Genomic DNA, 10,000 nt, shown 5'->3' with positions numbered 1-10,000 from the left:
ACTACTACTACTACTATACCTGGTCTTCCCTCATACCCTGCTCTATGGTTATAGCTCACTTGGCCTTCTGTAATCTATAACCTATCACCCCTCCTTGTCCCAACGCGGAATACCTCCCCCTCTTCCCTTCCACCCCTTCCAGATCTCAACGCAGAGACCATCCCCAACTCCCCATCTCAACGCAGAGACCATCCCAACTCCCCATCTCAACGCAGAGACCATCCTCAACTCCCCGTCTCAACGCAGAGGCCATTCCCAACTCCCTTCCGAACACAGAGACCATCCCCATCCCCCCGTCTCAACGCAGAGACCATCCCCAACTCCCCATCTCAACGCAGAGACCATCTCCAACTCCCCTTCTGAACGCAGAGACCATCCCCATCCCCCCGTCTCAACGCAGAGACCATCCCTCTCTTTAACACCTATACTATACCTGCTCCACAAGCTAGCAAAAGCATGGCTGAAATATAGAAAGAAATATAGAAAATAACAGACAAGGAACGAGTCACGTGTGTGTGTGTGTGTGTGTGTGTGTGTGTGTGTGTGTGTGTATGTGCGTAGGTATATGTGTGTGTGTGTGTGTGTGTGTGTGTGCGTAGGTATATGTGTGTGTGTGTGTGTGTGTGTGTGTGTGTGGGTGTGTGTGTATGTGTGTGTGTGTAGGTATGTGTGTGTGTGTGTGTGGGTGTGTGTGTATGTGTGTGTGTGTAGGTATGTGTGTGTGTGTGTGTGGGTGTGTGTGTATGTGTGTGTGTGTAGGTATGTGTGTGTGTGTGTGTGTGTGTGTGTGTGTGTGTGTGTGTGTGTGTGTGTGTGTCTGTGTGCTGTACTGGGGAGGCATCCTTCCCCTAAGGAATTTTGACAAGTAATTTCATGGCGGGATATTTCGTAAATGATTCGGGGTCAGTTTGGAGACCACGTTCGTGGCAAGATAAGGGAGATAGAGGGAGATAAGGGGGAGGGCGATTTCTAAAGGGGGTACTCTGTATCTTAGTCGATAACTGGGAGATGGAATAAATATGGCTTCCAGTGAATTAAGGACGTAAAAAGAGGTGAGAGTTTTTTTAAGTGAACTGCGAGAGAAGAACGATAGATATGGTTTCTAGTGAAGTAAGGGAGAGAAAACAAGGTCTAAGTGAATTAAGGGAGAAAATGGGGTTTTCTGTAGATTAAAAGAGGAAACTTGGGTCACATTATTATTATTATTATTATTAGTAGTAGTAGTAGTAGTAGTAGTAGTAGTAGTAGTAGTATTATCATTATTATTATCATTATTATAATTATTATTATTTTTATTATTATTATTATTATTATCATTATTATTATTATTATTATTATTATTATTATTATTATTATTATTATTATCATTATTATTGTTATTATTTCTATTATCATTATTATTGATATTATTATTATTATTATTATTATTATTATTATTATTATTATTATTATTATTATCATTATTATTTTATTATTTCATTATCATTATTATTGATTTTTATTATTATTATTATTATTATTATTATTATTATTATTATTATTATTATTATTATTATTATCATTATTATCATTATTATTGTTATTATTTCTATTATCATTATTATTATTATTATTATTATATTTTATCTATTATTAATATATATACTATTATATTTTATATATATAATATATATATATATTATATATATATATAATATATATATATATAATATATATATCCTAAGGAGAAAGCTGCATAGAAGAATTTGTCGTTCATAGATAAACAAGCGCCCAGTAGGTAAATGAATAGCCAGCATTTTACGTCAAGACGGAACGCCTCGTCCATCACCTTAATACGAGAGACGTGTTTATACACACGGGAACTACTTGCTGGATCACCATGAATTTACATGACGACTTCTCCTCGGTGGGTCGTGGTAGCGTGTGGACCTTCTTGATCACATTAGGCGAAGCGGGGACGTGCACAGCATACACACCAACCCAGTCCTCACGGAGAGGGAAAACTTGGGGAATGGCTTCGTACTCTTCACTCGTTCGAAACTTTGAGTCGAGCTGGTTCGTTGGTTTGTTTTTTGGTCCGACCAGCTGGAATGGTGCTTCAGCTGAGGTTCGACTGTGGAGCGCATTTCTTCCCCCCCTGAGAATTTTGTTTTAGTTTGTTAATCTGTATTTTATTTTAATTCACGGAGAGTGTTTCACAGCAATATGTTCAGAATATATTTTTCAAAATTTTCTTTTGTAAAGCCTTATTTGTGTAGTCTCGTTTTCATTCGTGATTTTATTTCCATGTGGGTTATTTTTATGCTGCATGTTAGACCATTATAGTTATACCATTCTTATATATATATATATATATATATATATATATATATATATATATATATATATATATATATATATATATATATATATATATATATTGGAAAGGATCACAATTTTGCGCGTGATCAAGATATTCCTATGAGTCCACGGGGATGTGATTATTACACGAAAGTGCACTTGGGAACTTTTCGTGTTTCATTTTCCCCGTGGACTCATAGGAATATATATATATATATATATATATATATATATATATATATATATATATATATATATATATATATATATAGCTGAGTGAATATAGATATAGATAAAAAAAGTGAGAGACAACCTAATGTAGACTGACAGATGTACTGATGAACACATACACCGCACACACACACACACACACACACACACACACATAGCCATTACCCGCGACTAATATTTACAGGAGTTCTTTCTTAATGTATCATGATTAATAAATATTAACAATGGAAAGAACTCTTAGTCAGTAGCATTCTTAAAGTTTACAGGAAAGTCAGACTTTTGGTGAGTTTTTCGAAAACATCTTTTTTTTTTCAGTAAGAGTGTTGAGGGGAAAATGTGATTTTTGATCCCTTCAAATAATCCTCAAAATTCAGATACACAAGAGTTTTTTGAAAGGGCCACTGTATGTGTGTGTCTGTGTATATGAACATCTTACACACACACACACACACACACACTCTCTCTCTCTCTCTCTCTCTCTCTCTCTCTCTCTCTCTCTCTCTCTCTCTCTCTCTCTCTCTCTCTCTCTCTCTCTCTCTCTCTCTCCCTTACTCCCTCCCATTTAACCCATCCACTCACACTCCCTCACCGCCAGTCAACACTCACCGACTCTCCTGAGCTCACCCCATCACCTGAGCTAACTCTCTCAGAGAGAGAGAGAGAGAGAGAGAGAGAGAGAGAGAGAGAGAGAGAGAGAGAGAGAGAGAGAGAGATTTCCCCACACGATCATTTTGATGGAAGTGGAATGAGATCGTGTATGTCTTTTATGGATCTGAAGAAGGCGTATAACAGGGTTGAAAGAGGTGCTTTACAGAAGGTGTTACGAATATGTGGTGTGGGAGGAAAGCTATCAGACGCGTTGGCTAGAGGCAGGCGAATATAGGGAGAGGAGGGTGAATTGTTTCAGGTGAAGGTGGGCCAATGGCATGGGTGTGTGATGTCACCACGGCTCTTTAATCTGTATATGGATAGGGTGGTTGAAAGGTGAATGCGAGGATTTTAGAGAAAACGGCAGGTCTGCACTCTACTGGGGGTTGAAGGGACTGCTAAATGAGTCTGTTGCTGTTTGCTGATGGCACGGCTCTGGTGGTAGATTCAATTGAGGAACTGCAGAAGCTGGTTCTGAGTTTGGGAGAGCGTGTATAAGGTGAAAGTTTAGACCTCATATGAATAAAATTAAGGTTATTAAGTTTAGAGAGGGAGGAGAGAGGAACGTCGATTGGACTGCGAGTGTGAAGGGAAAGAACATGGAGAACGAGAAGCTTTTCTAGATACCTGGGAGTGGACAAGGCGAGGGATGGAACCATAGGGAGAGGTGAGGTTAACCATAGGGTGAGTGAGGTATCTAAGCCCTTGCATATTCGCCATCACTCACGTTAGCGAGGTTACATTCAAGAATATATGATAGAGCCTTAGAGGGAAGACACTTCACCTGGCCCCCCTTCTCTGTTCCTTCTTTTGGAAAATTGAAACAGGAGGGGAGGATTTCCAGCCCTTCGCCCCCACCCCATGTAATCGCCATCCACGACATGTGGGGAATACGTGGGAAGGATTTTTTCTCCCCTGTCCCCAGGGACAATATATGCGCATATATATATATATATATATATATATATATATATATATATATATATATATATATATATATATATATATATATATCCCAGTGAGTCCATGGGAAAATGAAACGCGTTAAGTTCCCTTGCGCACTTTCGTGTAATAATCACATCATCAGGGGAGATACAAGAAAGAAAGAAAAGTCAGTTGATATACAACGAAGCTAGGACGCAAGTGACTTGCTCACGCGCTAAATTGTGATCCTTTCCCATATATATACATATCAAACATCTTTCTTTATTGCGACTTCAAAGGTACCCCTAGTCACACGTTCCCAATTTCACTCACTCCATGCTTCATTGATCTGCGATATAACTAGAGGTGGTTTATTACAATTACCGCTGCTCGTTGACGATGGATTAACGACAATCCGAGTCGTTTGGTTGCTGGTTCCACTGAGGCCCACGTAAAGAATGAGGTCAGTGATGACATGGTTGTTGATTACCCCGATGTGATCCCCTGTGTGTGTGTGTGTGTGTGTGTGTGTGTGTTTATACCTTGTCTGTGTCTGTGTGCGTGTGTGTCTATGTTTATACCTTGTCTGTGTGTGTGTGTGTGTGTGTGTGTCTATGTTTATATCTTGTCTGTGTGTGTGTGTGTGTGTGTGTGTGTGTGTGTGTGTGTGTGTGTGTGTCTATGTTTATACTTTGTCTGTGTGTGTGTGTGTGTGTGTGTGTGTGTGTGTGTGTGTGTGTGTGTGTGTGTGTCTATGTTTATACTTTGTCTGTGTGTGTGTGTGTGTGTGTGTGTGTGTGTGTGTGTGTGTGTGTGTTTATACCTCCGGGGTTTAAGGGAACATGGAAAGGATCTACAGGGACAATCACGACTCTTAGGGAGGTAGGTCTGCCACCCTGCACCATGGGAGGGGGAACAGAGGTCGTCACCGATGGTGCTAGCGTCTCCCTGAAGTCCACCTTCCGTGGGAGGGAAGACGCCCTGAGCGGAGGAGGCAAGGTCTTGGACTGAGACCCACACACATACACCGTGGAGGCGTCGGGCTGGGTTCGTGAAAGGAGCGTCCGTTCTCTCTCTCTCTCTCTCTCTCTCTCTCTCTCTCTCTCTCTCTCTCTCTCTCTCTCTCTCTCTCTCTCTCTCTCTCACATGTAAACACGAGAGATGGATGGATAGTTAGATAGACAGATAGGTAGACAGATAGATATGGTTGTATTCATCAGATTCTTTGCAAGAGGTTTTCAAAGGGCGTTTGTGGAGGCGCTATTCATTTGTTTGTAAATGCCGTCTGTATATATATATATATATATATATATATATATACGATGGATCATCGTATTTAGGTTGAAGTTCAAGAGTCACGTTGTTCAGTTCCAACCTCCTTAATGTTGAATATCATCTGCGATTTGTATTAGGATGTATCTTATTAATTCCACTTCCTAAGAATTAATGGTAATCATATAACAGTTTACATATTACATACCAGTTTAAGACTCATTCGTAATGCCATACCTGTGTGTGTGTGTGTGTGTGTGTGTGTGTGTGTGTGAGTGTGTGTGATCATTACATAGTTGTGTGGGACGTCTGAGTTGAACATCGCTCACAGGAAAGTGATTTGGTGTTGATAATAAGGGGTTTAGATGTGGTGATGAGGAAGCAGAGGCCGTAGTGATGATAGTGATGATGCCAGTGAGGAGGAAGCAGAGGCCGTAGTGATGATAGTGATGATGCCAGTGAGGAGGAAGCAGAGGCCGTAGTGATGATAGTGATGATGCCAGTGAGGAGGAAGCAGAGGCCATAGTGATGATAGTGATGATGCCAGTGATGAGGAAGCAGAGGCCATAGTGATGATGATGCTAATGTGTTGCTGGAGAAATTCACGACATTAATGATGGTGGTGGTGGTGGGAGATGATGATAACTGGAGTCATGATGATTAGAGATGATTAAGAATGTGTTACGGTGTTTATATTAATGGTATAAAAGACTTTGATAATGAAGTGAATGAGGGAGAGAACTCGAGCTTAAGTAATTATAGTGAGGAAAATGTCTCTCACAACGAGACGATTGTGAGTGAGAAATGTGTTGAGAAAACGCGTCAACTTAGTGATGAGAATTACATTAATTCAAAGTTACATTGAGAAAGGAGATAACTCGAGTTACATTGAGAAGTACATCGCTTCAGAGATGCACAGATAAATACATTAATTCGAGATACACTGAGATATTCATAACTTCAAAGATAAATGGAGATGTACATTTACACGGAAATGCATTGAGAGTACGTTAATTCAGAGACTCATTTCGGAATACAGTAACTCAGAGATGCAATAGGATAGACATTAATGTGCAATACGTTAAGGAATGCATCAAATGACAAATACATTTAAATATACATTGACAAGGAAGATACAGTTCTATAGTGTCTCCATCAACATTCTAAACGGAGTATTCATGAGGAAAAGGACATCTTTAAGCACCACAGGAATTTAGCAATTACTCTCATAAAGCGCCCTTTACTGCGAGAAACAATAAGGATAAGATCAGCTTGCGAGGATTAAGAGTACCATCACAAGCTATAATGACCTTAGTTTTAGGATACTCTAGGGTCGAATTAGCTTGCAATAAGACAGGGACTAACGTTAGAAGCTAGAATTACCGTTATTACAGGATTAAGTACGGGCGAAATTGCACTGCAGTAAGTTAGGAGGTTCCTGACGATCAGTGATGACCCTTATCGTGCAGGTCGTTATGGCTGGGGATAGCTTTTTAATGACCGTGCTATGGTGGTCGCTAGCTGGTAATGCTGACGTAAAAAAGAAAGGTACTTCATATAATATTACACACACACACACACACACACACACACACAAACACACACACACACACACACACACACACACACACACACACACACTATATATATATATATATATATATATATATATATATATATATATATATATATATATATATATGTGTGTCGTACATGCTTGCCATTTTCAGCGTTAGCGTAGTAGCGCCAGGAGCAGACGAAGAAATGGCCTCATTCACTCACATCCACACTCTAGCTGTCATGTAAAATGCATTGAAACCAAATTCCCCCAAGCCATAACAAGGCCTCACAGATCTTTCCCTGGTTATCCCCGACCGCTTCATTTGCCCTGGTTCAGTCCATTGACAGCACGTCGTCCCATGTATACCACCTTGCACCGAATTAGCTCTATCCCTTGCACGCCTCACACCCTCCTGCTTGTTCAGGCTCCGAGCCTTCAAAGCATCTGCCACTTAATCTTTCTACCTCTTTTTTGGTTTCCTCACTTTTCCTTATTCCCTCCAGTTCTGCCGTTTCAGCCTTCTCATACGTACTCCTCTGGCTACTACACCTCTCTCTCACCCATCATCTCTCATTTGATTAACCCTCCGCACACCATATATTGTCCTGAAACATTTAATTTTCAACACGTTCATCCTCTTCTCTACATTTTTGCCTAAGTTTCACGCCTCGCATCCGAACCAAACCTTCTGAACTATTGTACCATCAAACATACCTATCTTTTCCCTTACAGACAGTGACCTCTCTTTCCTCACATTCCTTAGTGCGCCCAGAACCTTTGCCCCCTCACCCACCTTATGGCTCACTACAGTTCCCGTGGTTCCATCTGCTGCTGTTCCCACTCCCAGGTATCTTCAACCACTTCCTCCGAGTTCTCTCCATTCCAGTTAACACTCCTAGTAACGTGTCTCTTTTCTGTGCTAAACCTAATAACTTTGCTTTTATTGACATTTACCCTCACTTGTGCAAAATCATCTTTACCAAGAGCACCTCTTCCTCCTCCTCCTCCTCCTCCTCCAGCCATCCCCTCTAAACGTAAATATTAGCATTTTCATAGCGATGCCTGGACTGAATTGCGAAAATATTTCTTTCGCTTTCCTCGGGTAGATTACTGCCTTCTGAGGTTATGAGATGATGTGTAGCAGAGGTTATTGTTGCGGGAATGGTGGAAGCATTGTATCCCCATTTTTCCCTCTCGGTGCACTACTTCAAATCTGTGGTTCGTCGTCCATTTCTACTATGAGGCCATTCGGCAAGGGACCTGGCATATCGGGGCCAGGAAAGATTCTCCATTTCTGTGACTCGCATTCAGCTTTCATCTCTGCTCGAAATCATTGCAAGTATGTTTCCCGTGAGGCGAAGCGTTCCATTATCCGAAGGATTTGTCTCTGTCTGGTCTTTACCCAAGAGCATCTCAAAGAATTTCTGGTGTACTGAGTTTCCTGCGCTTCTCTCTTCTGACGGAACTATACTTGCCTCTCCTATTAACAAATCAACTATTTTTTGTTCTCCTTTCTCTTCCGCCTCCACCTTACATGCCACCAACATTCCCACACGCCCTGATGCTCGTCTAACTAATTCATTGCTTATACCTATGATCTCACTCCATCAAGTCTAAAAACAACACGTCTTCTCTCTGGACACAGGCAAGACATTTGGAGGAATAGCATCCACCTTCGTGTTTTCAAGGTGTGTGCCTCTGGACTTGCGCCTGTACTTGCTCGTCTGTTAAGCTTGTATGAAAGGCAAGTCTTTTGCTGGAAAGATGCTGAGATTGCCTCAGCCTCTCTTAAGCGAAGTATGACCGTTTTAAGTCGTCCGTATATCGTCTTGTTGCTCTGTCTTTTCTAGTCTTTGAATCCTCCTTAATTCCTCAGCTCTCATATCCACAAACCCTTTGAATTTCAGTCTTTTCTATGATCGTTAGTATGGCATTTGATAAGCAAAAATCTACCCGGGATATGGTATCCAATTTTACTAAAGTCTGATCATCACTCTGAGAGACGCTGAAGAATCCTGTATTGTGGTCCATTGAGTATATATCAAAAGCTTTTTTGACGGTATGACATTGAGGTCTCATCTCCAAGCTTCAGTCTTTCTTCTTTTTCTCTCTCACTTTGTTCCGTCATATCTACCATCCTCCCTGGACGGTTTGATATCCTTAATTGTCGATGGATCCACTTCTTCGTCTTTCCCCATCTCCAGCGGTGTCGCTCAGGACTCTGTCCTGTTTCCTACACTCCTCCTTTTTTATGAACGATATTCTCTCTTCAGTAGGTCAATACATTCACTCAAATACCGGTGACTCAAAACTGTATTCCTCTTCTTCCTTTTCGTCTACTCCATCTTTTCTTGCTGGATCTGTCCGTCGTCTCAGCACACCTTTCCCTGAAAGGTAAGACTTAGACAGAATTTCCTGTTGGGGCAGACGCACCGTAATTAAGTTGAATGCCTCTAAAACTCTTTCTAAATTCCTTCAAGACCTTCTGATCTCTTTTGATGATTCTCTCATTCCACCACTCAACATGATAAACATAACTTTTATCATTCTGACACCTTACCTGTCCTGGAAACCTCACAGTTACACAAATAGTCCAGTCCGCCTTTGAGAAAATTGGTAATCCGGCTTAGAAGCCGTCAATTTTTTCTTCTTCTGAACAGTTCCTCCGATCATGCATAAGATTGATCCGTCCTTGTATGGAATACCGCCTCCTCCTCCTCCTCCTCCTCACATTTAGCCAGTGTTGGGGATCAAGAGCCTCCATCCTTATCAACTCACCTGCTATCATCTCTCTTCGACTTTCCCTTTACGTCCTTCACGATGTTGCTTTCCTCTCCCTATTCTGCAGGTATGATTTCGGCCAATGTTCTCGTGAGCTGGTCTTGCAGGTGTCGGAGTTTCCATTAACTGCACCCGAGTTGCGTCTCGCTGCTGCTGCTGCTTCCAATAGTCTCTGTTTGGAGAAGAGCCACACGAGGATTGTCCATTGTGACACAACTTGAATACCAAATTTCAGAAACAAAG

The sequence above is a fragment of the Panulirus ornatus genome, chromosome 3 (genome assembly GCF_036320965.1).
Source record: "Panulirus ornatus isolate Po-2019 chromosome 3, ASM3632096v1, whole genome shotgun sequence".
NCBI classification, from domain to species: Eukaryota; Metazoa; Arthropoda; class Malacostraca; order Decapoda; family Palinuridae; genus Panulirus; species Panulirus ornatus.
Note: the sequence above shows the minus strand (reverse complement) of the source record.